The sequence below is a fragment of the Ovis aries genome, chromosome X, assembly GCF_016772045.2.
Source record: "Ovis aries strain OAR_USU_Benz2616 breed Rambouillet chromosome X, ARS-UI_Ramb_v3.0, whole genome shotgun sequence".
In the NCBI taxonomy this organism is placed as follows: Eukaryota; Metazoa; Chordata; class Mammalia; order Artiodactyla; family Bovidae; genus Ovis; species Ovis aries.
In genome coordinates this window covers 138836934-138864871 of record NC_056080.1, presented here as the reverse complement: position 1 = coordinate 138864871, position 27938 = coordinate 138836934, and the positions used below count along the sequence as shown (strand labels likewise).

General features: G+C 40.6%; 1 pseudogene; it reads right to left on the bottom strand.

Annotated features, from left to right (window-relative positions):
• The window catches only part of LOC101104464 (spermidine synthase-like), a 33867-nt pseudogene extending 7773 nt beyond the window's left edge, over positions 1-26094 (bottom strand).
• Between the last annotated feature and the right edge of the window lie 1844 nt (positions 26095-27938).

The following is a 27938-nucleotide window of genomic DNA, read 5'->3' as shown; positions in this document are numbered from 1 at the left end:
TGTTCATTAATTCATGTAACTTCCCTGGTGGCTCAGACAGTAAAGCGTCTGTCTACAATGCAGGAGACCCGGGTTCAATCCCTGGGTCAGGAAGATCCGCTGGAGAAGGAAATGGCAATCTACTCCAGTACTATTGCCTGAAAAATCCCATGGACAGAGGAGCCTGGTAGGCTACAGTCCATGGGGTCGCAAAGAGTCGGGCACGACTGAGCGATGTTCCTATTCCTATTCCCAAAGTCTAAGGGAGTAGAGGATAAAGAAGGAAGGGGGTGTGTGCCTTTGCCTAGAGCCACATCCAGGCTTCCCAGGTGGCTCTATTGGTAAATAACCTAATTGCCAATGCACAAGATGCAGGAGATGTGGGTTCGATCTCTGGGTCAGAAAGATCTGCCGGAGGAGGGCATGGCAAGCCACTCCAGTATTCTTGCCTGGAGATTCGTTAGACAGCCAAGCCTGGCGGGATACAGTCACAAAGAGTCGGACACAGCTGAAACAATTTAGCACAAATACACGCATAGCCAGATCCAGAAGCTGAATTATGTCACCATGTCTCATTCACTTATCTCAGTCACTGAGCTCTGCTATTCTCCACATTGGCTTTGTTCTTAGACAAACTTGATCCTGGTTATAGAGAGGTGACGGACAACCATTAGTTTCAGTCATACATCCCATTTTCTCAACAGACAGAGGGTTTCATTTTTCCCAGTTGGGTCTCATCAGTGTGGCATTAGCCAGAGAGAAGGGATATGGCGATCGGCGAGACCTATGTCCCATGTCTTCCTTTGGAAGTGCAGAGGAGGATGGGGAGGATTGTTAGCCATACCTCAAGCCCCATGGAATAATAACAGGAAAGAAGTAATTTGCTACAAGGAAAATCAGCTGACCAGAAAAAAAAATGTTAAGCAAGCAACAGAACTACACATAACTATTAAATGGAACAGCAAGGATCCAAAGTGAAGTTCAGTGAAATTCAAAGCGTTCCCTCTTTCCACTCTATTATGCTGCCTCCATATATCATATGAGAAATATTACTTAGTATACTATTTGCTCAGTATACTTATAACTCAAAAATGATCATAAGATCTATTAGTGCTCCAATAGAAAATCGCTACACTGCTTATAAATAGTGATAATGAGAATGACTAGCATGTGTCAAAATTTAGCACATCAAAAATTAACACTAAAGAGTCAATGAGTCTAAATTTCAGAGAAATCACCAAGACAAAGGTTAAGATAGCTCTTATTAGGGACAACTTTCACTGATGCTTTCCCAGCTACATCCACCCCTCAGTTCAGTTCAGTCGCTCAGTTGTGTCCCACTCTTTGCGACCCCATGAATTGCAGCACGCCAGGCCTCCGTGTCCATCACCAACTCCCAGAGTTCACTCAAACTTACATCCATCAAGTCGGTGATGCCATCTAGCCATCTCATCCTCTGTCGTCCCCTTCTCCTCCTGCCCCCAACCCCTCCCAGCATCAGAGTCTTTTCCAATGCCTCACTCTAATTCTTCATCAGTCTGAGTCAAGAACTGTTTATGCTAGGTTCAAAAGGGAATAAAAAATAAACAGTATCTAGATCTTGTCACCAAGTAATATGAAATTTAGTAGGAATTAGAAGGTAAGATGAGGAATTAAGTGACCTTACAAATAACTACAATATAAGATCCATTATATATGAGTTCCCAAATGCTATGGGAATTAACAGAAGAGAGAAAATCTCCCTGGTGGGAAGGAGTAGGACAGATTTTATAGAGGAGGTGCTGGCATGGGAAGTAGGTCTTTAAAGGGGGATAAGGTTTTGACACACATCAAGGTAGAGGTGGAGTTAGTATCATGGGAAGAGAAATAGAGACAGGACGCACATAGCATGATCAGGAAACAGCTCCTAGTTGAATTGGCAAGGGTATGTGGTGTGTATATGGTATAACTGGAAACAAGCCTGGAAATACTTGGAACCTTACTTGTGAATTCCTTTCAGTGCTAGGCCACTGAGTCTATATATTAATTGTGTAGGCATTAGGGAACCATTGAGAATTTTTGAGCAGGGTAATAACAGAATTATATCTTGACTTGACAAAGATGAATCTGGAAATGACAATAGAATGAAGTTTCCTGACTTTCATTCCAAATTAGACTGAAATGCCTAATTTCACATTTAATTTGGCAGGATGCTCTCCAAAACAAAAGACTCCTAAACTCCCAGCCTCCTGACACAGGTTCAAATCCCTTTGTCCCCTGGATCCTTCTGTTTTTAAATCTCAGCTACATCTTGAATAACCTCTGGCTGATTTTCTCCCATATTTCCTAAAGTGGTCAGATCTTTCCAATTCGCTGTAAGTTCACTATCCAAGACCTGACATAGAAAATGCTCCCCTCTAGATTTGTTTTGTCTTTACAAAATCTGCATTTAAATCCTAATGTTAGTTGCTCAGTCCTGTCGGACTCTTTGCGACCCCATGGAGCTCTGCCAGGCTCCCCCTTTCAAGGGATTTTCCAGGCAAGGATACTGGAGTGGGTTGCCATTTCCTTCTCCAGGGTATCTTCCCAACCCAGGGATTGAACTCAGGTCTCCTGCATTGCAGGCAGATTCTTTACCATCTTAGCCATGAGGGAAGGCCCACATTTAAATCCTAGGCAATTATTAAGATTCAGATAACAACTCCCCTTCTGTATGAAACATTACCACATCAGCTCAGTCTACAAGTACACTTCCTTCTTTTTAAATCCCGCAATATTTATTAGCAGAGTCACTCTTTTGGAAATTACCATATATTGCATATATAATTTGGTTGTTCCCAGTTGTAAATTCCTTGAGAATAGATATATCGAACAACCAACCTCTATTAATTGAGCACCTACCATGTACAAAATACCATTAGCTACTGCAGGGAATATCAGAAACAAAATAAAGCAAACAAGATAACCCAAGTTTCCTTCCTTGAAACAGACTTTATTTTATTGAGATTTATAATACATTAGTGTGTGTTGTTAATTTTGATTGAAAAATCAGTGTCAGCTGTCGTGAACTCCCTAAACTTTCTGCCCTCTGAAACTATATCTACTCTCTCATCCTTTTCTCCAGTCTTGGAGGAAAGAGAATCTTCCTTTAAAACTTAACACTAGCACCTGTGATCTTGGCCACATCTCTTCAATATGCTCCAGGCTCTTGGCCTCTGAATTATCTGCTAATATTTCAAGCGTTTTTCAAACATTTTCATTTTCCTCCTTTCACCTCTCCCACTATCCCTGCCCTTCTCTTAGGCTGCACCCAAATCCAGCTTCCCACATATCTCCACTAGGCTGAAAAGACCGTTGCTTGAAGTTGCTAATTCTACCCTTCATTCTACTTTTTAAGGGTTTTTTAAAAATTGAAGTTTAGTTGATTTACAGTATCATATTAGTTTCGGGGTACAGTATAATGATTCAGTATTTTTCTAGATTGCACTCCATTTAAAGTTGTTACAAAATAATGGCTATAATTCCCTGTGCTATACAATACATCCTTTTTTGCTCATCTACTTTATACACAGTAGTTTGTATCTCTTAATCACCTACCTCTATATTGCCCCTCCCTCTTCCCTTTTCCCACTGGTAACCACTAGTTTGTTTTCGACATCTATGAGTCGGTTTCTGTTTTCCTATATACATTCATTTGCTTTGTTTTTTAGATTCCACATACGAGGGATAACATACAGTATTTGTCTTTCTTTGACTTATTTCACTAAGCATAAAACTGTCTAGGTCCATCAACATTCTTGCAAAAGGCAAAATTTCATTCCTTTTTATGGCTGAGTAATATTCCATTGTGTGTGAATTATATAGATATATAGAGATATATAGATATGTATGTGTGTGTGTGTGTGTATATATATATACACACCACATCTTCAGGCTTCCCTGGTGGCTCAGAGGTTAAAGCGTCTGCCCACAATGCAGGAGACCTGGGTTCAATCCCTGGGTAGGGAAGATCCCCTGGAGAAGGAAATGGCAACCCACTCTAGTACTCTTGCCTGGAGAATCCCATGGACGGAGGAGCCTGGTAGGCTACAGTCCACGGGGTCACAAAGAGTCAGACACGACTGAGCAACTCACTTCACTTTCATACCACATCTTCATTACCCATTAGTCTGTTGATCGACACTTAGGTTGCTTTCATATCTTGGCTATTGTAAATAGAGTTGCTATGAACATTGGGGTGTATGTGTCTTTTTGAATTAGTGGTTTCAGGTTTTCTGGACATATGCCCTAGAGTGGAATCGCTAGATGATATGGTAGTTCTAATTTTAGTTTTCTGAGGAACCTCTATACTGTTCTCCATAGTGACTGTACCAATTTACATTGCCACCAACAGTGCACAAGGGTTCCCTTCTCTCCACATCCTCTCCAACATTTGTTCATTTGTGTTCCTTTTGATGATAACCATTCATTGTTTTGATTTGCATTTCTTTAATAATTAGCAATGTTGAGCATCTTTTTATGTGTCTGTTAGCCATCTGTGTATATTCTTTGAAAAAATGTCTAGTCTGTTCTTCTGCCCATTTTAAAACACATCATTTTATTTTATCCTTCCACTGACTAATGTATTCTTAGAAGTGTGTTTTCTACTTAATTACCTGTAGCTTCATTGTTCTCTATGGAAGTTACCCTTTCAAAATGGTTTCCTTCAATCTATAGACATTTTCTTCAGACTTCATTCCTCCTCACAATCTTTCCAGCATTTAACAATGCTGACCAGACCCTTTGGTGAACCGTTCTCTTTCATGGATTTCCATGACACCTTTCCTGCTTCTCTGAACACTCTTCTTCCTCTTGGCTGGCTCCTCTCTCTCCCATCATATTCTAATGAGAGGCATGCCCTTAAGACTCAGCCCTCAGCCTCTTATTTCTGTGTTTATTCTCTCTTCTTCTGAGAAGGCCTGTTTTTGATGCTTTAACTATCTGTATTTTATAGCCCAAAGGAATATAGATCATTTTATTGTCTACAGGTAAAACCTTTCAATAACTTCCTACTCCAAGAAGAATAAAATGTCAGGTTTTTTTATGTGGCTTTCAAGGTCCCCATGATCTGGCTACTGGCCTTCCTCTCCAGCTTCATACTGTGCTACTGTGTCCCTTGCTCAGTAGCTCCAAGTCACACTGTTTTCTGGCCATGCTACATGGCATGCTGGATCATGTTTGATCACAGACTCGGGATCAAACCCATGCCCCCTGCATTGGGAGCACGGAGCCTTAACCACTAGGCCACTAGCGAAGTCCCACACTGGGTTTCTTTCTAGTCCCACAGCACACCAAGGTGTGTCCCACATCCAAACCTGCTTGTTCCCTCTTCCTAGATTGTTCTTTTTTCTACTCTGCCTAGCTGATCCTATCCCATTGATCAGCTCTTGGGTTAACTGCCACTTCCTCAGAGGCTTTCTTTGATCACCTAATCTCAAGCAGGCCACCCTTCATAGCACTTGTCGGGGAGGAAGAAATTTTCCTCTACCCTTCAATGTTCTTCTGGCTGGTCTAAGAGTTAAATTGACATGATACCGATTAATAGGAGAAAATCACTCAAAAGTTTAATAACATTTATGCATGAGAAAGGCCTAAGAAACTGAGTTATGAGCCAGAATGGCTGGAACCCTCACCTTAAAGGCAATCTTCAGCTAAAGACGGAAGAGGGTGTTGAGGGTAGTGGTTTAGAACCTCATAGGTAAGGGGAAGGCTTGAGGAAGTGGTTTAGGACCTCATATGTAGGGGGAAGGCAATTGACATGGAAATGGAGAAGCAAATGTTTAATCAACAGATAGTTGCTGAGCCAAGCACAGAGGGTGGGACAAAGAGGAATTTTAACCAACAGATTTTGCTAGGTTTCTCCCCACTTACAAACCTAGCTCATGCTGTAGTTATCTGTGGTGATAGCTCCCTGCCTAGAATACTTCCTCTACTTCTAAAGGCAATTAGGGGGAAGGTCACATGTTCTTCCTGAGTCTTTTGGGTCTTGATTGTTTTCAGCTGAAAATAATCCACATGCCAAAGAGATATTTTGGGTGACAAATTTTGCTCCTCTACACACTTATCATGAGTTGTAATTGTGTACAAACATTTTCCTCGTTAATTGTCTGTCTCTCTCTGTTGAGTATAAGATAAGCATATTGAGGGCTAAGTGTGACATCTGTCTTTTTCCTACGTCAGCCCCAGTATCTAGCATAGTGCCTAGCAGAGTATGTGCCCATAAATGTTTGATGAACCAATAATGAGAATGGTTCTCAAATTTCAGTTCCTACCCTGATTTCTTCCAGAGTTCCCATCTCATATCTCCTGTTCCCTATTGGCCATTTACACATGGATGACCCTGTCATTTATCCAAAATCATCTTACCTCCAAAAACTGCCCTCCTAAGTAGAGAATGGACATGTTGGACACAGCAGGAGAGGAGGAGGGTGGACATAGTTAGAGAGCAGCATTGACACATATACCCCACTTTGTGTGAAACAGATAGCTAGCAGGAACCTGCTCTATAGCGCAGGGAGCTCAGCCTAGTGTTCCGTGATGACCTAGAAGTGTGGGGTGGGGCTGGGGTGAAGGGGGCGAGAGAGGTCCAAGAGGCTGTGACTACATGTATACACACAGCTGGTCTACTTCCACTTCTTTGCACAACAGAAACTAACACAACACTGTATAGCAACTATACTCCAACTAAAAAAACAAACAAAAAAAAACAAAACAAAAAAAGCCCTCCTCTCCTCAGGATGACCTTATATGCCAATGTTATAGTAACCTCATCCGAGATTGAAATCTGGAAGTCACCTTTAACTCTGTCTTCTCCACTGTCCCTTTAATCCTTCACCTGGTATAGCGCTTGAAGATATCTTCTTCACACTCCGTAGTCGTCACCCGGGTTCAGAATGTTATTACCTGTAGTCTAGTTCACTAAGTGAGCTCTGTTTTGTTTTGTTTTTTTTTTTTTTTTTTTACCATACACCCTACCTAGCTTATTAATACATGAGCACTCAGCTTCAATGTGCCTTTATATGTTGCTGCTGCTGCTGCTAAGTTGCTTCAGTTGTGTCCAAATCTGTGTGACCCCATAGACTGCAACCCACAGGCTCCTCTGTCCTTGGGATTTTCTAGGCAAGAGTACTGGAGTGGGGTGCCATTGCCTTCTCTTCCTTTATATGTTAGGTACATGTAATCCAAGGCTTCCCTGGTGGCTCATATGGTAAAGAATCTGCCTGTAGTGCAGGAGACTTGGGTTCAATCCCTAGGTCAGGAAGATCCCCTGGAGAAGGGAATGGCTAACCCACTCCAGCATTCTTGCCAGAAAAATTCCATGGACAGCAGATCCTGGCAGGCTACAGTCCATGGAGTCACAAAGGGTAAGATACAGCTGAGCGACTGAGCATGCACATAATCCCCATTCTACTGCCTATTCTACGGTCTCTGCTTAGGCAGTCTAGATATGCTTTATAGTGCCTGCAGCATATCAAGAAAGTTATACTCTATAGCACAGGGAAGTATTCTCAGTATCTTGTAATAACCTATAATGGAAAACAATCTGAAAAAGAATAGATACATATACGTGTATATTTATAGTGTGTTTCCATGGTGGTTCAGATGGTAAAGAGTCTGCCTACATTGTGGGAGACTCAAGTTCAATCCCTGTCTTGGGAAGATCCCCTGGAGAACAGAATGGTTACCCACTCCAGCATTCTTGCCTGGAGAATTCCACGGACAGAGGACCCTGACGGGCTACAGTCCATGGGATCATAAAGAGTCAAACAGGACTGAGAGAGTAATTGCATTGCATTGCATACATATATATATACACATTTGCATATATATGTGTAACTGAACCACTTTACTGTACACTTGAAACTAACACAATGTTGCAAATGAACTATATTTCAATCTTTAAAAAGTTACACCTCTGGACCTTTGCAAGTGTTCTCTCTCCCTGAAAATTCCCGTTTCACCTGCCTTTGCCACAGGATTATGTTGAAATTGTCATCTTCTCTGTGCAGCTTTCTGACCTCCTTCCCCAACATACCTGTGCATCAGTGTCACCACCGCCACTGTCTTGACAAAATCAGTAAGTGTTTGCCATTCCCTTATCTTTCTTCCTGAAGCATTTTGTCTAGACATCTATTAGCAGGTAGAACGCTGAATTATATTGATATCTCCATATTTTTATTTCTCCTTCTGGACCACAGCTCTCCAAGCACAGCTGGCAGTAAAAATGTTTAAGCACCTACCCCCCTCCACATATACACATGTATGTATTGTATTATAATACTGTGTATATTACATTACTGTCCATATTATTGTATGTTATTATATATTACTGTATTATGTATATTATGCCACATATATTACTGCAATATTGTATATATTATAAAATGTGAAAACCAAAATTGAAAAAAGATGAGCTAAAACAAAAAATTTATTAAAATTTCTAACATGTTTTTTATCCCTCCAAGGATATTATTTTGAACTCATCCCTGAGTTGTATGCACTCCTTTTTGGATGTCTATAGTTTATACTATTGTCATAGCTTCCAACCTACGGTAATACATCCCACTGATCACCCCTGTAGCACTCATTGGGCATTTCTAGTTCTTCTTGTACAACTATCTAATTTGAAATTAACCAAAAGACTTTTCATGATTATTTTCATGCAATAATATTTACTGAGTGGCCACGATATACCAGAAACTTTTCTGGGTCCTGGGGTCGCAGTAACAAACAAGAAAGATCAGGTCCCTGTTCTTATGAAGCTTTCATACTGGGATCAAGAGAGAGAGAGAAATATAAACAAGATAATATTATCATATAAGTGTAACCAACTGGAAGATCTGCAGTGTATTTATTATATTAGTGAGAAAAATCTTTAGAATTAGGCAGAACTGGATTCAAATCCAAGGTTGACCACATATAAGATCTGTGATTTAGGCAACGAACTTAATCATTCTAAGTTTGTTTTCTCGTCTGTAAAATAAGATTCATAATTTTCCTGTCAAAAGGGTACTTATAAGAATGAATACAGTATAAAATTTCTAGCATAAATGCCTGACCATTAATGTTATTAAAATATATTTCACAAAATCTTCATAGCTCAGACAGCATTTATGTTACAATATGATTCTATCTAAAAGTAATTCTAGAAATAGGATATGGGAATTCTTTTCTTGATTCACCTTAATTGGATAGATTTGAGGGTACACTTGACTGTGAGAGGAAATTGTTAAAGAAGGAATGTTGGGAGCTAATTATCTACTTAAGATCAGAAAAAATAATTGCTGTTGACAGTTCACTTACCTGACAACTTTCCCAGAAGGTGAAGAATTGGCAGTTTATCTTTACCGAATATTTGATGCCCTTGAGGCAGCCTTGAGTTCCACAGATTAAAACCGAGTGGATAGAAGCAAACATAAAAGAACAAAAGGAGCCCCAAATTGTCTTTCATGTTCAATCCCCTACCTTTCTTTATAAAAAGGGCTCAGCCTACAGCATTAAGACATTCATTTGCTTCCTATGAATTTTCCATTTGAAAGGTGTACATGGATATGGCAAAGCACTTCACAGCCTCTCTTCCCAAACTGAGAAGTAGAAAACCACAGAGAAATAAAACCTAAATACCAACAGCAGGAGCATTAAAAGGTTACAATCCCCAAGTTCAGTTAAGCAAGAAGTAGTGACTGATACGGCTTCCCAGGTGACTCAGTGGTAAAAGAATCCGCCTGCCAATGCAGGAGGCACAGAAGCCACCAGTTAGACCCCTGGATCAGGAAGATCCCCTGGAGAAGGAAATGGCAACCCACTCCAGTATTCTTTCCTAGGAAGTCCCATGGACAGAGCAGCCTGGTGGGCCACCGTCCTCAGAGTCACAGAGTCAGACAGGCCTGAGCGACTGAGCATGCAGCACACAAGTGAGTGATAGAGAGGGCTTGTAAGTAACAGTGTGACTTCTGAGGCTATTAACATACTAGTACTTGACGAAAAGTACTCACGACTGTGAATATGCACATTTAGGTGACAAAAGCACATTTAAAATGCATATGTTACTATTTGTTTAAAACCTTGCTCATAGGCAAGGTTTCCTTTGATTGCACTTACATGATTTTTACTAAAATGTTTCATTTTCTAAAAGCATTTGAATCACAACACATATGTCCATTGTATTACCTTACTAATTAATGTCTTTTGAATGTTCTATAAAATACCTAGACAACAAATCCACTCCTTTTCTCCCTCTCATTCAACTTTTTAATTGTTTTTCCAAAAACCTGAATCTTAAAAAATGAAATTAAATAACAATTGCAGTGGTGAGTTAGCCAGAATTTTTCTGAGTCCTATCTGCCTTTGCCTGGTGATTCATATATTTTAAATCTGGCTTCTTTTCACTCATCTATAAGGAAAGAATTGATAAAAATTCACACCTGCCAAAGAACTCTTCAAAGTTTTAATATTCATAAGCCTTAACCTTTATGGATAATGTTTTGTCACCTAGATAATTGTGCATTAAACTTCATAAATATTAGACCAGTCCTTTGAACTTCAGTCTCTCTAGGTCTGTCATGAGCGATCAACATCAGAAAACAGAACGGAATAAACTAAAACTGTCTTTTCATATTCCAAGGATGGTGGCTTATCTAGTAACTCATATAATGTTAGAAGAAAATTACCAATACTATCAACAATTCATTTCCGTTGATAAGGTAACCAGATTCACCCCAAACATAAAACAACAAACAGAAGGTCGACTTTTATTTTTATTTATGAATACAAGAGAATCACCTCAAGTTCAGACATAGCCTGAGAAGATTTTAGTTATAGTACAGAGTTGAAGGAGAGTGCAATGCATCCACCACCATTTCATCTGAAGTCTCTGTTGATATATTTTGACCATGTCTAACAGCATACTTTAAATGAATGATGGTTTTCTGTGATAGGAGATGATATATAGAAAAGTCATTAGTTAACCAGGAATTAAGGGAGAGAAAATACAGCATTAGCAATTTTATTTCCAGTCTCATCACAGAAGTGAGTTTTGACTCTGCACATACTAGCGTTAAACTTTATTAGTCATTTGAATATGTCATTAAGTATTCCCACTTAAATTAAATGTTTGGTGTGCATTAATTAAATTTATTAACATGATACTTTCCCACTTTTCCTTTCCATTGCCCTATTCCAGCCTCTCACTTTGACTCACCTGGATAATCACAATAGCCTCCTAACAGATCATCATGCCTGCAGTTACTCACAAGTCCAATCCAAAGTTATTATCACTGTCAGAATAGTAATAATAACAGCTGCTATCCTTGAAAGAGTACGTGTGATGTAGTGTTAGCTGTATTATTATGTGGAGTTTTAATTTAATCTTCACAACAGCTCTCTAAGGTCATTACCATTATATCATTTTTTTTACAGATGTGAACACTGAGGTGAGGTTAAGCAATTTGTTCAAAGTCAAATAACTAGAAACAATATCTTTTGAACAAAATTTTCCTGTACTACCTTTAAAACATGTCCTGAGTCCTCTAATTCTATGTATACTCCATACATATTCTCAACATTGGCCAGAGCCACCTTTTTAAAAATATGAACCATATGATATCATGAAATCTCTTCTGATGGCTTCCCATTACAAGCAGAATAAAAACAAAATCCTCACCGTGGTCTACAAAGACAAATGTAATCGGACCCTTGCCTCCTTCTAGAATTTACTTTCATGCAGGTGTCCCCTTTATTTATTTCAGTCCAGCCAAGCAGGCCTTCTGTCTGTTTTTGGAACACATCATGCTCATTCCCACAAGGGCCTTTAAATCTGCTCTTTGCTTTGATTGGGAGACCTTGCCTCAGATATTCACATGGATCATCCCAACATGTAATTCATGTCTTAAATCAAACTTCATGTCATTAGTGAGGCCTTTTTTAACCATCAAATTTAAAGCAGTTTACCTGTGTCTGCCAGTCATCATCATATTGCCCTGTTTTATTTTGTTCATCACTCTTACCTAAATTATCTAGAAAATGCCTTTGTGTGTGTTATCATTCATCTCTCCTATCCATAGCTGAAAAGTCAGCACCATGAGAGCAGAGGTCTTGCCAATATACATCACTACTTTGGCCCCAGTTACTAGAATAGTCCCTGGAACATAGGAGCTCAATAAATATTCATTGATTGCACCCAGTTTTGCCTGACTTTAGAGTACCGGCTCTTAACCATATGCTAAACTGCTTCCTAAAGGATAGGTTTCTTCACTTTACTTCTTTCTTCAAAAATCATCAGTATTGCCGTTGTCTACAAAATTAAGTTCCAGCTGCTCAGTTTTGCTTTCAAGGACTTTGACCTCTAGCATGTCTTTCTGTCTGACTTCCTCCTGCAGCCTACTTTATGCAATATGTTTGAAATACAACAGGGGAATCTGAATACACCCTACACTTCCCCCACACCCTACACTCCCCCACACTCCTACCATTTCTACCTTTAAGATATTAGCTACATCCTTCACAGGCAAGCTCAAATCACACCTCTTACACAAAACTTTCCTAACCCCCTGCAATATTGTGATTTATAAGAAATATATATATAATCATTCAGATGATCAAAATATATTTCTCATGTATATTTGGTCTTTGCCTAAGGTTTCTGGCTCAGAGCTCCCCAACCCCATGGCATTTCCTGAGTGATAAGAGCAATAGGGACATCTTCTATTCATAATATTTGGTCTCTTGCCCTCAGTTCTGGCATTTCTTCTAAGCAATAAAGGTGAAATATGAAGCCCCCTTTCCACTGCAATTGAATTTATGTTAATGAAGTGACTTTTGGAAAGCACCTGAAGACGGGGACTGGTTAACCAGGAGAATCAATCAGGAATAGATGTTTGGAACTTTTAGTCCCACCCTCTGAATTCCTGGGAAGGGAGAGGGGCTGGAGGTTGTGTTAGTCACCAGTGGTCAGTGGCCACCAATGGTTACAAGTTAATCAAGTGTGACCATGTAATGGAGTCTCCATAAACACCCAAAAGAAGGGAGTTCAGAGAGCTTCTTGGTTGGTGAACCTGTGGAGATGCTGGGAGAGTGAGGCAGAGTGTGGAAGCTCTCGCCCTTTCCCCACACCTAGCCCTATGCCTGTCTTCTATCTGGCTGTTCCTAAGTCATACACTTTTATGATATACCAGGAAACTTATTTCAGGTACCTAGAACAGTCAAGTTCATAGAGTCAGAAAGTACATTGGTAGATGCTGGGAGCTGGGGGTTGGGGTGGTGGGGAGTGGGGATAGGAAGTTAATGTTTAATGGGGACAGAGTTTCAGTTTAAGAAGGTGAAAGGTTCAGGAGGAGGCTGTTGTGAGCGTGCACAATAATGTGAATATACTTAGTGACACTGAGCTGCACAGGTAAACATGTTAAAATAGTATGTTTATATTATGTGATTTTGACCACAATAAAAAAGTTTATTGTTAAAAAAATTAGAAAAATATATAATACACTGGTAACCTAGTAGGTAAAGTATTTGAGTTCAGTGAGCTGCTCTAGCAAATATTTGAACCTGAAGAGGAAGTTGTTGGCAATCTATCCTCAACCGTCAGAAGCACAGGCAATTACCTGAGCTTGTGATTGGGGTCTGGTTGAGGGGGATACTGTCTTGTAGGACTAAATCCTTAACCTGTGGAACCTGATCCTACCTCTGGGTAGATAGTGGAGAAGGAAATGGCAACGCATTCCAGTATTCTTGCCTGGAGAACTGCATGGACAGAGGAATCTGGAGGACTATAGTCCATGGGGTCGCAAGAGTCAGGCACGGCATCGTGACTAAGCCACCACCACCACGGGGCAGATAGTGTTAGAACTGAGCTGAATGCAGGGTACCTGCTTCACGTCAGAGAGCTGCTTTTTGGTGTGGGGAACCTCCCCACCACACACACACACACACACACACACACACACACACTGGAATTTAGTGCAGAACCCTTACCCTCTCAACTCAAAATGTTTCCCTTCACAATTTCCCCCATGGTATTTTGTTGATCTTAAAACACTCAGCACAGTGTGGTGATTTAGTCAGTAAGTCGTGTCCAACTCCTATGACCCCGTAGGCTGTACCCTGCCAGACTCCTCTGTCCATGGGATTTCCCAGGCAAGAATAGTGGAGTGGGTGGCCAATTCCTCCTCCAGGAGATATTCCTGACCTAGGGATCAAAGCTGGGTCTCCTGCATTACAGGTGGATTCTTTACTGACTGAGCTACCAGGGAAACCCAGTGTACCTCATAATAAAGTTATCTATAGCTATATCTGCCTCCAGATGCTTACCTCTTATTTTCCATCACATTTCTGATACAGGTTCTAGCACATAATGTCTACTCAAATGGTGAACTGAACTAAATATTTGCAGTTCTCCCATCCCTATCAGCACTTACATATGGACTTCCCTAGTGGCTCAGATGGTATTTACATTATTTTTTTTTGCCTGTTGCTTTTTAATTGCTTTCATTTATTCAACTAGGGTATGTAATTTTCCCCCAGCTAGACTTCAAGGTTGTTGTTCAGTCGCTCAATTGCACCCTGCTCTTTGTGATCCCATGGACTGCAGCACACCAAGCTTTCTTGTCCTTCACCATCTCCTGGAGCTTGCTCAAACTTATTTCCATCGAGTCGGTGATGCCATCCAACCATCTCATCCTCCGTCATCCCCTTCTCCTCCTGCCTTCAGTCTTTCCCAGCATCAGGGCCTTTTCTGATGAGTCGGCTCTTCGCATCAGGTGGGCAAAGTAATGGAGCTTCAGCTTCAGCATCAGTCCTTCCAATGAATATTCAGGATTGATTTCCTTTAGACTTCAAGGTAAGGAAGGCTTCTATTTCTTTCTTTAAGAATTTTTTTTCCTTGCCCTTTCTCTTATCGACATTGCCTCCCTCCCCACCATTATTGACTCTTTACACTTGCAAGTATACTCTGTTTATACAGTGAGTGAAGACTAGGCAAATAAGTGAATAAAAAGGCTTCCACTAGGTTTAGTCTGAGAAGTTAAAAAAAAAAATAGCATGAAAGCCCTCAACTAGTTTTTCCCTTTCTCTATTTCAAATGGAATAGTAGCCAACTCAGGAGGAGGGAGTAGGGTAGCCCTGCCCTGGGCTGCTAGCTGGAAGCAGGAACAGAGAACTAGAATCCCTTGGGTGATAACTTCTGGCAGATCTGCACAGAGGTTTAAGAGCAAAGAAAGGACAAAGCAGAATCAGGATACTACTCGCATTCTCTTCCCTCCATACTCGCCACGTCTCCCAGCCCAGAGACATGCACAGCTCTGGTATAAATAAATACACAATTGATTTTTCCTTAACATTGTTCTTTCAAGTAACTACAGAAAGCTTAAAAATGGCTACTTGTCAAGAATAACCATTTGTTTGATAAATAACAAAAAAAAACTATTGTGTTTATGAACTTTATTCATATCCCCAGAAGGAAAGATGACTAACAAAATATTAATGCACTGATGACTATTTACTGACGAATTAAGAGGTTGCAGTGGCCACAATTCTTTGGCTTTTAAACATAAAATTGAGTCTGGACAGGCATCAATATTTAAGGCATCTTCTCTTTTTTAGCCCAAGATGGCTTATGACTTAGTCTAGATAAGTCAGACCAAACAGAAGTCTCCTGTGTTTTTCCAGAATAAACATTTCCCAGAGGCAGAACTCTGCCTTCAGCCCTGACTATTAAAACACAAAGCTGCTTGAGTTTTTCTTATAAACATAAGGAAGAAGAGACGGAAGAGGAGAGGGAAAAACACAAGGCAAAAGTTTCTTAATGAATAAACTAAACACTGAGCCTCTTGAGGAAAACTAGCAGGTTTGATTGATTGTTTTTGTGTTCAGTGAGTTGTTTATTTCAGAAAGACCTCTCCAGCCACAGACAAAAGCAACAAACACATAAACAAAACTAAAACAACAGAAATTGGAGAAGTGACTCAGCCTCTGAAGATTATCCAGAACAACCATAAACTGCTTAAGTTCTAGTCAAATGACCCTCTGACAAGTAAGAAAAACCAAACAACAACAACAAAAGCAATACAAATAAAAAGAAAAAAAAAAAAACATAGCCATCATCAAGATGTCCAAGCATGTGCAATAAAGTCTCCAAGGAGACTTTTCTGGATCCAGACTGTAAAGCAGAGGAAGCAAAAGAACAATGAATAATGAACAGTGAAGCATGTCAATCTGTGGTTGCTAAAGAAAGAAATTTTACCCTGGGAAGTCAAGAACAGTCTCTTGATAGCTTAGTATAATTATTTCATCAGCCAGTAGAGAATACTTTTGACTGGAACAGGTCTTTAATATACCAGAAACACCTTCATAGAAGAACTGTTTAAAGTACAGTAAATAGCAATAGTTTTTAAAAAAGTCTGTCTTTTTGGTTTTAAAAATAAAATTCCCCTTACTAATGCAATTGTTTCATGGAAGTGGGCTGTGGTCTATTCTTTTTTTCATACAGTGAGCAAATTGAAATTTCTTTTAAAAATTTTTCTGACATATTTTATGCCAACTCTAGGTAAATAATATTTTTATATAATAGTCTCCTATAATCTATAACTATAATCTATTACTGGCAACTAAGTACATAATCCAATGCCCCACTCCTTGAGGTATCTTTGATTGTCATGCTGCAAATATTGCCTTATTTACATATAATATATTTCTTTGCATGGTAGAAAATTCCTTTTTGTATATAACTTACAAAAGCCTCTTTGAAGCAAATACATTGAAATTGTGGCTAATCAGAAAATATTAAGCCAAACCTTAATAACTCAGAAATGGTATAAGCCACTTGAACATACTGATGTCAAGGTCATTTGGAGAGAGAAGGTGGTTTAGCCACTTAAGTCCCCTTCCACCAAGGTCCTCTGTCCATGGGATTCTCCAGGCAAGGATACTGGAGTGGGTAGCCATTCCCTTCTGCAGGGGATCTTCCCGACCCAGGGATCAAACCCATGCTTCCTAAACTGCAGGTGGATTCTTTAGCACTGAGCCAGAGAGAAGAGACACACACACACACTTCCTCAGACAGATTTTATGGAAAAAATGGATTACACTTGTATTTTACAGAGTAGGTGATATTATTAAGAAGACTGAAATCCATCAAACTAAAAAGTTTTCTTAGTACTGAGTGAAATAATGTATTTAAAGATCTGAAAGTTGGATATCTAATCCATTTGGTTCTCAAAGTTTCTGAATTCTAATACGGAAAGGCATTTGCTGTTAGATCAAGAATATGGAGGTTACGGCGGTATAATTCAAAGCACAGTAAATAGTAAGTGAACTGTAAGTATCAAAATCACCTGGAGTATTTAGTAGGAAGACTGATATCATCAATGACACTTGAGAAACACTGATTTAGGTATTTATTCCGGGTTATTCCCTTGATGCTCAAACAAGTCTTTGTAACCTCTCTGTGTGAAAAGTTACTAAATATGCTAATATATGTGTTGTCCTGTTCTCAAATGACAGCAACAAATAAGGTACTTTGTGGGATTTTTAAAAATAGTACATTTTTGTATTTTGCAAACCCCAATATCCATTTTCTACTCTTATTTATGTAAAGGTCAAGGCCTTCAGGGAACTTCGATTAAAAAAAGGTTTGTTGAGACATAAATTGGTGAAGTATTGATACTATTTTAAGCTCTAATTTCCTAGATGGCAGAGAATGTTTAACTGAACCATGGACATATGGGAAAATCTTTACAAAGACAAACAAACTTTTTGATGATGACTCTTATCAAAAATAGAAAAGTGCAGTTTAATATTGACTCAGTAGAATATGAGAAACACTAAGTGAATGTTTATTTATTCCCCCCCCCCCCCACAAAAGCCAGTTAACAGTTTTTGCTGAGCATGGGAAAAAAAAAAAAAAAACTTCTATATCTTCTGATTTAGACACTGCAGTCGGTGAAATCTATGGAAGATTCAGAGAGTCGTGGTTTACAATAAGCTCCAAAACTTTCTGTGTCTTTCTGGTGAACTTAATTATCACAGTGTCTTTTAAACCCCATATGGGCAATTTCTATTGATTATAATGCTGCCTACTGCTGAGAGCAAAACCGATCCACTGCATGCTCCAGAGTGGATAATCCTTGCCAGCAGGTCACTTATGCCTCCCAAAGTTTCCTTTTAACACAATTAATGATGATGATGATGATGATGGTGGTAATAATAATAATAATAATCCTTAATGCTTACTCAATACATTCTACTAAGATAACTGGAAAATTAAATAGATTTTCTTTATAGTTCTAATTCAATACATGAATTTGGATTCTGGTCACCTAAACATAGGGCTTTATCTGCAGTGGCGGAGACGAAAGTTCAGTCCCTGGGTCAGGAAGTTCTTCTGGAGGAGGGCACAGCAACCCACCTCAGCATTCTTGCTGGGATAATTCCACGGATAGAGGACCATGGCGGGCTACAGTCCACAGGGTCTCAAAGAGTCAGGTACAACTAAGCAGGCACACACGCATCTAAATATGTATTTCTTGCTTGATGTTCTGTTTGTGTGTTTAAGAAGCCACTGAAACACTGCTGGCTCAATGGTCTTGGCTCAAAAATATTTTTTATATTCTAGAATGGTCAGTTCAATAATCTCTGCCTCCAATGGTACCCCAAAACTACTATAATAAAACAGAATGGATTTATTTTTGCCCTTTTCAGCTATTTCAGTCCCTGAAGTGGTCACCAGTAGCTCCTTTCATTAATCATATAATATTAAAAATTCACATACATTCAAACCATTGGAGCTACTTTAAGATAAGCAGATTTCAAATTAATACATGCCTACTAATTTTGAGATCTGAGTTGAAATTTCTTAGTTCTGTATCACTTCATGGATATGACAATCATAATCAGTTTCTACACACAAAGTATGAGCAATTTAGAGATCTAAAATTAGGGTGAGCAAATTATTTAAATGAGTGTTGTGTAAGAGATTAATCAGGTCACATGAATTACCAGAGTGTCCCAAATCCAAGTTCTCACTTATTTTCTTCTCCACTGATTGTCTAACCAAAGGTAGCACAAATTTTATTTAGTGAATTTATAGATAGCATGGTGGTTTTTTTTCAAACCCACAGTGATCTAGCATTCATAACTGAATCTAAATATTTTTGTCCATTTTCTGACTGAAGGTTTTTTCAAAAAGAATGTTCTCTAAAGTTTACCATTGTTGTTTTTGCTTTAGTTGCTAAGTCATGCTCAACTCTTTTGTGACCCCATGGACTACACTCTGCCAGGGTCTGCTGTTACATGGGATTTCTCAGGCAAGAATACTGGAGTGGGTTGCTATTTCCTTCTCTAGGGGATCTTCCCGACCCAGGAATCTAAACTGTGTCTCCTGCCCTAGCAGGCGAGTTCTTTACCTCTGAGCCACCAGGGAAGCCCTAAAGTTTAGCATACAGTGGAGAATTAATAAACATCATCAGTCAATAGGAACATGAGCTAGATGACTTGGTCTTGCTAATCATATGTTTAATAACTTGGTTTATGGCTTCTACATACAAACCCTTATTACATGTCCTCTCAGTCAAGCAAAACTGGGACAATTTTGAAGCTTACAATTTAGTTTCAGCTATTTTTACAACATGGAAATCCTATGAAACTGTTTATCTGTCCCCAAAATATAAGAAAACCTAAACACAACCAGTCTATTCTAAAGGAGATCAGTCCTGGGTGTTCTTTGGAAGGAATGATGCTAAAGCTGAAACTCCAGTACTTTGGCCACCTCATGCGAAGAGTTGACTCATTGGAAAAGACTCTGATGCTGGGAGGGATTGGGGGCAGGAGGAGAAGGGGACAACACAGGATGAGATGGCTGGATGGCATCACCAACTCGATGGACATGAGTTTGAGTGAGCTCCGGGAGATAGTGATGGACAGGGAGGCCTGGCGTGCTGCAATTCATGGGGTCACAAAGAGTCGGACACGACTGAGTGACTGAACTGAACTGAACTGAAACACAACCCCACAAACATCCATGTCATTTATATATAATTTCTATCTAAATTCCTTTAAATACTATACTATAAAATATAATTGCCTTTATTGACAAAGTTTGACTAGCAGTTTTGAGTAGGTGTTGATTTCTGGCTTTATTGTAGTTTTAACGTTATAAACTTTTAAAAAGGTTTTTTTTTTTTTAATATATCTCTAAATACCAAAAAACTATAAGATGCACTCTAGAATTGTAAACCCTGTAGCATGTAGCGGTCATGCTTTGAATACCTATTTGATGAATGAATCAAGGAGTTTTCCACATTCCAAGAAAGATCACCAGTACTTAGTGGGGGAAATGGTTATAGCTCATAATCTCTACTGTTATATCAACTTCTAAGCCAATATAAAGTTATATATACCTATATCTCAGGCAAGAAATATAGATCTTCTCATAGTTTCCATAAAGAAAGGCAAGATCCAATGAGGTAGCAGGCAAACAGTACATCATAAAACATATAGTTGAACAGTGAAAAAATGTCAGATTTGGCAGATCATCTAGTAGGTGTTGGGAGACATGTGCATGCTTGCATGCTAAATCACTTCAGTCGTGTCCGACTCTTTGCAACCCTATAGACCATAGCCTGCCAGGCTCCTCTGTCCATGGGATTCTCCAGGCAAGAATACTGGAGTGGGATGCCATGTCCTTCTCCAGGGGATCTTCCTGACCCAGGGATTGAACCTGCATCTCTTATGTCTCCTGCATTGGCAGGTGGGTTCTTTATCACTAGCACCACCTGGGAAGCCAGGTGGGAGGCATATCAGCTTTCAAAACTATCTAGGGTCAGAGAGACTCTTCCTAGGTAGCAAATATTTCCAAGTCCCACCACTGTTACCTTCTGCTTCCCTTCAAAAAAAAAAGCCAAGAAGACAGAAAGTGAAGTCGCTCAGTCGTGTCTGACTCTTTGCTAATTTGTAGCCTATCAGGCTCCTCCATCCATGGGATTTTCCAGGCAAGAGTGCTGGAGTGGATTGCCATTTCCTTCTCCAGAGGATCTTCCCGACCCAGGAATCGAACACGGGTCTCCTGCATTGTGGGCAGACACTTTACCATCTGAGCCATCAGAGAAGCAGACAGAATCGAGGCATAAATGTTACAATGTTAATGCATTTGGCACTATTACACAAATTTGGGAGAAAATAAAAAGTGAGTCAAAAACTAATTGAGGGTGTTTATATAACTGTACATGACCAAATATGTTACCACAACATTTTACATTTAGTTTTCTGGAGCCTCAGGCAGGCTTAAAGTCTAGAATGGGCCTGTTCTCTAGAAAATCCTTTTCAAGATCTTTTATCTTTATCAAACAGGATTATTTCCACCTCCATCACATGGCTCATGTACTAGATAACACATGCCTACTCCAGCTTAAGATACTTGAAAATTAGGCAAATGGGGCCATGATTATTATTCAGTGGGTTTGAATTTCACTGTACTAATTTTGAGTGAATGAAGAGAATTTAGAACAACTCTTGCCTGTTTCATTTTTGTGGTTTTCTTCTGTTTCTCCTTTCCCTTTCTTGAGCTCTTTCTTTTGATAACAGGCAAGAGATTCACTTTAAGTAAAGGAAGGGAATAGTGTGAGGAAGACCATTTCTGCCCCAATTTCAACTTCTGGGTTCAAATATACTATGCTATGACCCACTACTTTACCTTCAATTTATGCTTTAGCTTCTTTTTTTTTTAGTTTTTTTTTGAATCTTTTCTTCTCCCCCAAGCATGCTGCATCCTGCGTCAGACATAGACTGGCGATTCAATTCACATGATAGTATACATGTTAGAATGTCATTCTCCCAAATCATCCCACCTCTCCCTCTCCTCTGAGTCCGTCATTGCCATCTTCCTAAATTCCATATATATGTGTTAGTATACTGTATTGGTGTTTTTCTTTCTGGCTTACTTCACTCTGTATAATCGGCTCCAGTTTCATCCATCTCATCAGAACTGATTCAAATGAATTCTTTTAACGGCTGAGTAATACTCCATTGTGTATATGTACCACAGCTTTCTTATCCATTCATCTGCTGATGGACATCTAGGTTGTTTCCATGTCCTGGCTATTATAAACAGTGCTGCGATGAACATTGGGGTACATGTGTCTCTTTCAATTCTGGTTTCCTCGGTGTGTATGCCCAGAAGTGGGATTGCTGGGTCATAAGGTAGTTCTATTTGCAATTTTTAAGGAATCTCCACACTGTATCAATCAATCAATGTAATTCACCACATTAACAAATTGAAAATAAAAACCATATGATTATCTCAATAGATGCAGAGAAGGCCTTTGACAAAATTCAACATCCATTTATGATAAAAACTCTCCAGAAAACAGGAATAGAAGGAACATACCTCAACATAATAAAAGCTATCTATGACAAACCCACAGCAAACATTATCCTCAATGGTGAAAATTGAAAGCATTTCCCTAAAGTCAGGAACAAGACAAGGGTGTCCACTTTCACCGCTACTATTCAACATAGTTCTGGAAGTTTTGGCCACAGCAATCAGAGCAGAAAAAGAAATAAAAGGAATCCAAATTGGAAAGAAGAAGTAAAACTCTCACTGTTTGCAGATGACATGATCCTCTACATGGAAAACCCTAAAGACTCCACCAGAAAATTACTAGAGCTCATCAATGAATATAGTAAAGTTGCAGGATATAAAATCAACACACAGAAATCCCTTGCATTCCTATACACGAATAATGAGAAAGTAGAAAAGAAATTAAGGAAACAATTCCATTCACCATTGCAACAAAAGAATAAAATACTTAGGAATATATCTACCTAAAGAAACTAAAGACCTATATATAGAAAACTATAAAACACTGATGAAAGAAATCAAAGAGGACACTAATAGATGGAGAAATATACCATGTTCATGGATTGGAAGAATCAATATAGTGAAAATGAGTATACTACCCAAAGCAATTTACAAATTCAATGCAATCCCTATCAAGCTACCAGCCACATTTTCACAGAACTAGAACAAATAATTTCAAGATTTGTATGGAAATACAAAAACCTCGAATAGCCAAAGCAATCTTGAGAAAGAAGAATGGAACTGGAGGAATCAACTTGCCTGACTTCAGGCTCTACTACAAAGCCACAGTCATCAAGACAGTATGGTACTGGCACAAAGACAGGCATATAGATCAATGGAACAAAATAGAAAGCCCAGAGATAAATCCACACACATATGGACACCTTATCTTTGACAAAGGAGGCAAGAATATACAATGGAGTAAAGACAATCTCTTTAACAAGTGGTGCTGGGAAAACTGGTCAACCACTTGTAAAAGAATGAAACTAGATCACTTTCTAACACCGCACACAAAAATAAACTCAAAATGGATTAAAGATCTAAATGTAAGATCAGAAACTATAAAACTCCTAGAGGAGAACATAGGCAAAACACTCTCAGACATAAATCACAGCAGGATCCTCTATGATCCACCTCCCAGAATACTGGAAATAAAAGCAAAAATAAACAAATGGGATCTAATTAAAATTAAAAGCTTCTGCACAACAAAGGAAAATATAAGCAAGGTGAAAAGACAGCCTTCTGAATGGGAGAAAATAATAGCAAATGAAGCAACTGACAAACAACTAATCTCAAAATATACAAGCAACTTCTGCAGCTCAACTCCAGAAAAATAAACGACCCTATCAAAAATGGGCCAAAGAACTAAATAGACATTTCTCCAAAGAAGACATACGGATGGCTAACAAACACATGAAAAGATGCTTAACATCACTCATTATTAGAGAAATGCAAATCAAAACCACAATGAGGTACCACTTCACACCAGTCAGAATGGCTGCGATCCAAAATCTGCAAGCAATAAATGCTGTTGGTGGGAATGCAAACTAGTACAGCCACTATGGAGAACAGTGCTTTAGCTTCTTAATGAATAGCTAATTTGTAGCTCATCAAATTACTCTCTCCTCTTCTAAGACATAAACTGTACTGTGAAGTTCTCAGCTACTAGTGGCTTAGAAGGGAGGGGTGTGTGTGTGTGTGTGTGTGAGAGAGAGAGAGAGAGACAGAGAGAGAGAGAGAGAGACAGAGAGAGAGAGACAGAGACAGAGAGAGTCATTAAGCTGTGTCCGACTCTTTGTGGCCAGGCTCCTCTGACCATGGAATTCTCCAGGCAAGAATATTGGAGTGGGTAGCCATTTCTTTTTCCAGGGGATCTTCCCAACCCAGGGATCGAACCCAGATCTCCTCCACTGCAGGCAAATTCTTTACCTTCTGAGATATCAGGAAGGCCAAAGCATCCCCTCCTCCAAAATAGGCTCTCACATACTCAAAAATAGCCAGTATACAAATATCTTATGTTGAGTTCCTAATATTTGCAGAGTACTTTGTTCTCATTGCTGTTCTAGATACACATTTTGATCAGTGAGGGGTGACAGAAGGCGGAGGTGGTGCTGCAGGCATCTGGTATAAGCTTGGAAGCTGAACGCCACACAGAGAGAAAGACACTCCATCTAAGAGGGCAAGCCAGGCATCATTCTGCAGCCTATAACACTGGGTTGGGGAGCGAGGCAGCAGGAGTCTTCTCTAGGGCTGGCGGGGTCCAGGTACCCTGGAGGCTCACTGTTCGCGGAGGTCATGGGCAGCTGCGGCAGCAGTGGCCCCTGGGCTCAGCACACACCATTCAGGACCTTGTGGGCAAACTCAGGCAGGACGAAGGCTGCCCGGTGCACATCAGAATTGTAGTATTTCAGTTGCATCTGTTCCACCTGCTTCTGTGTCAGCTGCCTCGGGGGCTCCAAGAAGTTTGTGCTTGGATATTTGCCGCACAGCATGAAGCCAATTTAGGATCCCCTGGAGAAGTGCATAGCAACCTAGTATTCTTGCCTGGAGAATTCCATGGACCGAGGAACCTGGCAGGGTACATTTCATGGGGTCGCAAAGAGTCGGACACGACTGAAACTAATCAGCTAGCATGGAGGAAGGCACATGAAGCCGATTTGGCTGCTGGGGTAGGTGGGGGTGGGGCACAAAGCATAGCCCATGCCCAGAAAGAGTGATTTGCAGAACTCCCAGCATGTCCTTGATGAGGTCCAGGTTCAGCCACTAACACTCACCCTGGCAGCAAAGGACACCATCCTTTTTCAGGGATGAGCCGGTAATAGGACTTCTTCATGAGCTGGTAACAGGAATTCTTGAAGAGGTTCTCAGCAGGGCCCAGAGGGTCTGAGGAGTCAGTGATAATGATATCAAAAGCAACCTGGCTATGCTTCATGGAGCTCAAAACCATCACCCATGGATAGGGTGAGTTTTGAACTGGAGTAGCGAAGGGTCATGGGCTTCCCTGGTAGCTCAGCAGGTAAAGAATCCATCTGCAGTGCAGGAGACCCCAGTTTGATCCCTAGGTTGGGAAGATCGCCTGGAGAAGGGACAGGCTACCCACTCCAGTATTCTTGCTGGGAGAATCCCATGGACGGAGGAGCCTGGCGGGCTACATAACATAGGGTCACAAAGAGTCAGACACGACTGAGAGTCTAAGCACAGGACAGCGCATCCCAAGGCCATGCCCAGCAGGAACTGCGTAAGAGACTCGAATGACATGGCCCTACTCTCCCACTGGACCACTGACTCCTCGGAGGAGTGCTGCACCACTTCCCGCTGGACACCCCCATCCTCACCCCTGAGGATCAGGACCTCGCCTGGATTGGCATGGCTGCACAGGGGCAAGTTGCCTTTCATCACCTGGTAGGAGAACTTATTCCTCTCAGGTACTGGATGACAGATGACGCCATCCAACGTCATCACAGAGCACGTTGCCATAGCTCTTACTGAGGAATACAAGGCTATCCTGGTACCACGAGCGCTGATGATGTAGCAGCTGCTCCACCTGCAGCCACAGGACCTGGCCGGGCTATAGGCTGCAAGTCTCCTGAATTAGCCTTCAGGGAGGGCGGCAGGGCAGTCGGAGGTGGGACTCTATGGCTGGCGAGGAGGTGGGGGAAGGAGATATCAGGATTCTAGCTCCACCTGCGCCTCGCTCCTTCCCCACTAGCATCCTAACACCGCCCACATCCTAACAGCTCCCGCACCGTCATCCCAGGAGTGGGGCAGGACTGCTGGTCAAGGGAGAAATCCAAAATCTCTTTGCAGACTAGTTTGGTATTTTTCTTTCTCCTAAATGTTTATTCTAGATGTTTTTTCGCCTAGACGTCAATCCTAAAGGAAATCAGTCCTGAATGTTCATTGGAAGGACTGATGCTGAAGCTGAAACTCCAATACTTTGGCCACCTGATGGGAAGAACTGACTCCTTGGGAAAGACCCTGATGCTGGGAAAGATTGAAGGCAGGAGAAGAGGGGGACAACAGAGGATAAGATGGTTGGATGCCATCACCGACTCGATGGACATGAGTCTGAGCAAGCCCTGGGAGTTGGTGATGGACAGGGAAGCCTGGTGTGCTGCAGTCCATGGCATCGCAGAGTCGAACATGACTGAGCAACTGAACTGAACCGAACAGAGACGTTTATTATCATTCACATTCTCCCCCACTGTCTCCAGATCACTGTTTTCACTTCTGTATGACATAATCCCATCCTAACACTTCTGGAAATATCCACTAGAGAGCGCAAGAGGTGCTGTGTCCACCTATCCAGCAAACACTTTTAATAAAAAATTGTGAAAATGGTATTTCATTACCAGAAAATATACCTGTCCTGAAGAGTTCTGACAAAACATGGTCTACCTGAGGAAGAAACGGCAACCCACTCCAGTATTCTTGCCTGCAGAATCTGGTGAGCAGTATGAAAAGGAAAACAATATGACACCTAAAGATGATTCCCTCCCCCCACCCTCCCACACCAGGTCAAAAGGTGTCCAATATGCTACTGGGGAAGAGCAGAGGGCAATTACTAATAGCTCCAGAAAGAATGAAGTGGATAGGCCACGTTGCTCAGTTGTGGGTGTATCCGGTGGTGAAAGTAAAGTCTGATGCTGTAAAGAACAATACTGCGTAGGAACCTGGAATGTGATGTCCATGCTGCTAAGTCGCTTCAGTCGTGTCCAACTCTGTGTGACTCCATAGACGGCAGCCCACCAGGCTCCCCTGTCCCTGGGATTCTCCAAACAAGAACACTGGACTGGGTTGCCATTTCCTTCTCCAATGCATGAAAGTGAAAATTGAAAGTGAAGTCACTCAGTCATGCCCGACTCTTTCCTCTGTCCATGGAATTTTTCAGGTTGCCATGTAAATTTGACGTGGTCAAGCAGGAGAGGGCAAGAGTGAATATTAACATTTTAGGAATCAGTGAACTAAAATGTATGGGAATGGGAAAATTTAATTCAGATGACCATTGTATCTACTACCGTGGGCAAGAATCCCTTAGAATAAATGCAGTAGCCCTCATAGTCAACAAAAGAGACCAAAATACATTACTTGGGTTCAGCCTCAAAAATGACAGAATGATCTCGGTTCTTTCCAAGGCAAGCCATTCAACATCACAGTAATCCAAGTCTATGCCAAAACTACTGAAACTGAGGAAGCTGAAATTGACTGGTTTTATGAAGACCTACTATACCTTCTGGTGTGCATGCTTAGTCACTCAGTTGTATCCAACTCTGTGTGACCCCATGGACTGTAGCCTGCCAGGCTCCTCGGTCCCTGATTCTCCAGACAAGAATACTTGAGTGGTTGCCATTTCCCCCTCCAGATGATCTTCCCGATTCAGGGATTGAATGAGTATCTCTTCCATCTGAACCACTGAACCACCTGGGAAGCCCACAGTGTCTTCTAGAACTAACACACACACACACACACAAAAAAGATGTCCTTTTCATTATAGAGGATTGGAAGGCAGAAATAGAAAGTCAAGAGATACACGGAATAACAGGCAAGTTTGGCTTTGGAGTACAAAATGAAGCAGGGGAAAGGCTAACAGAATTTT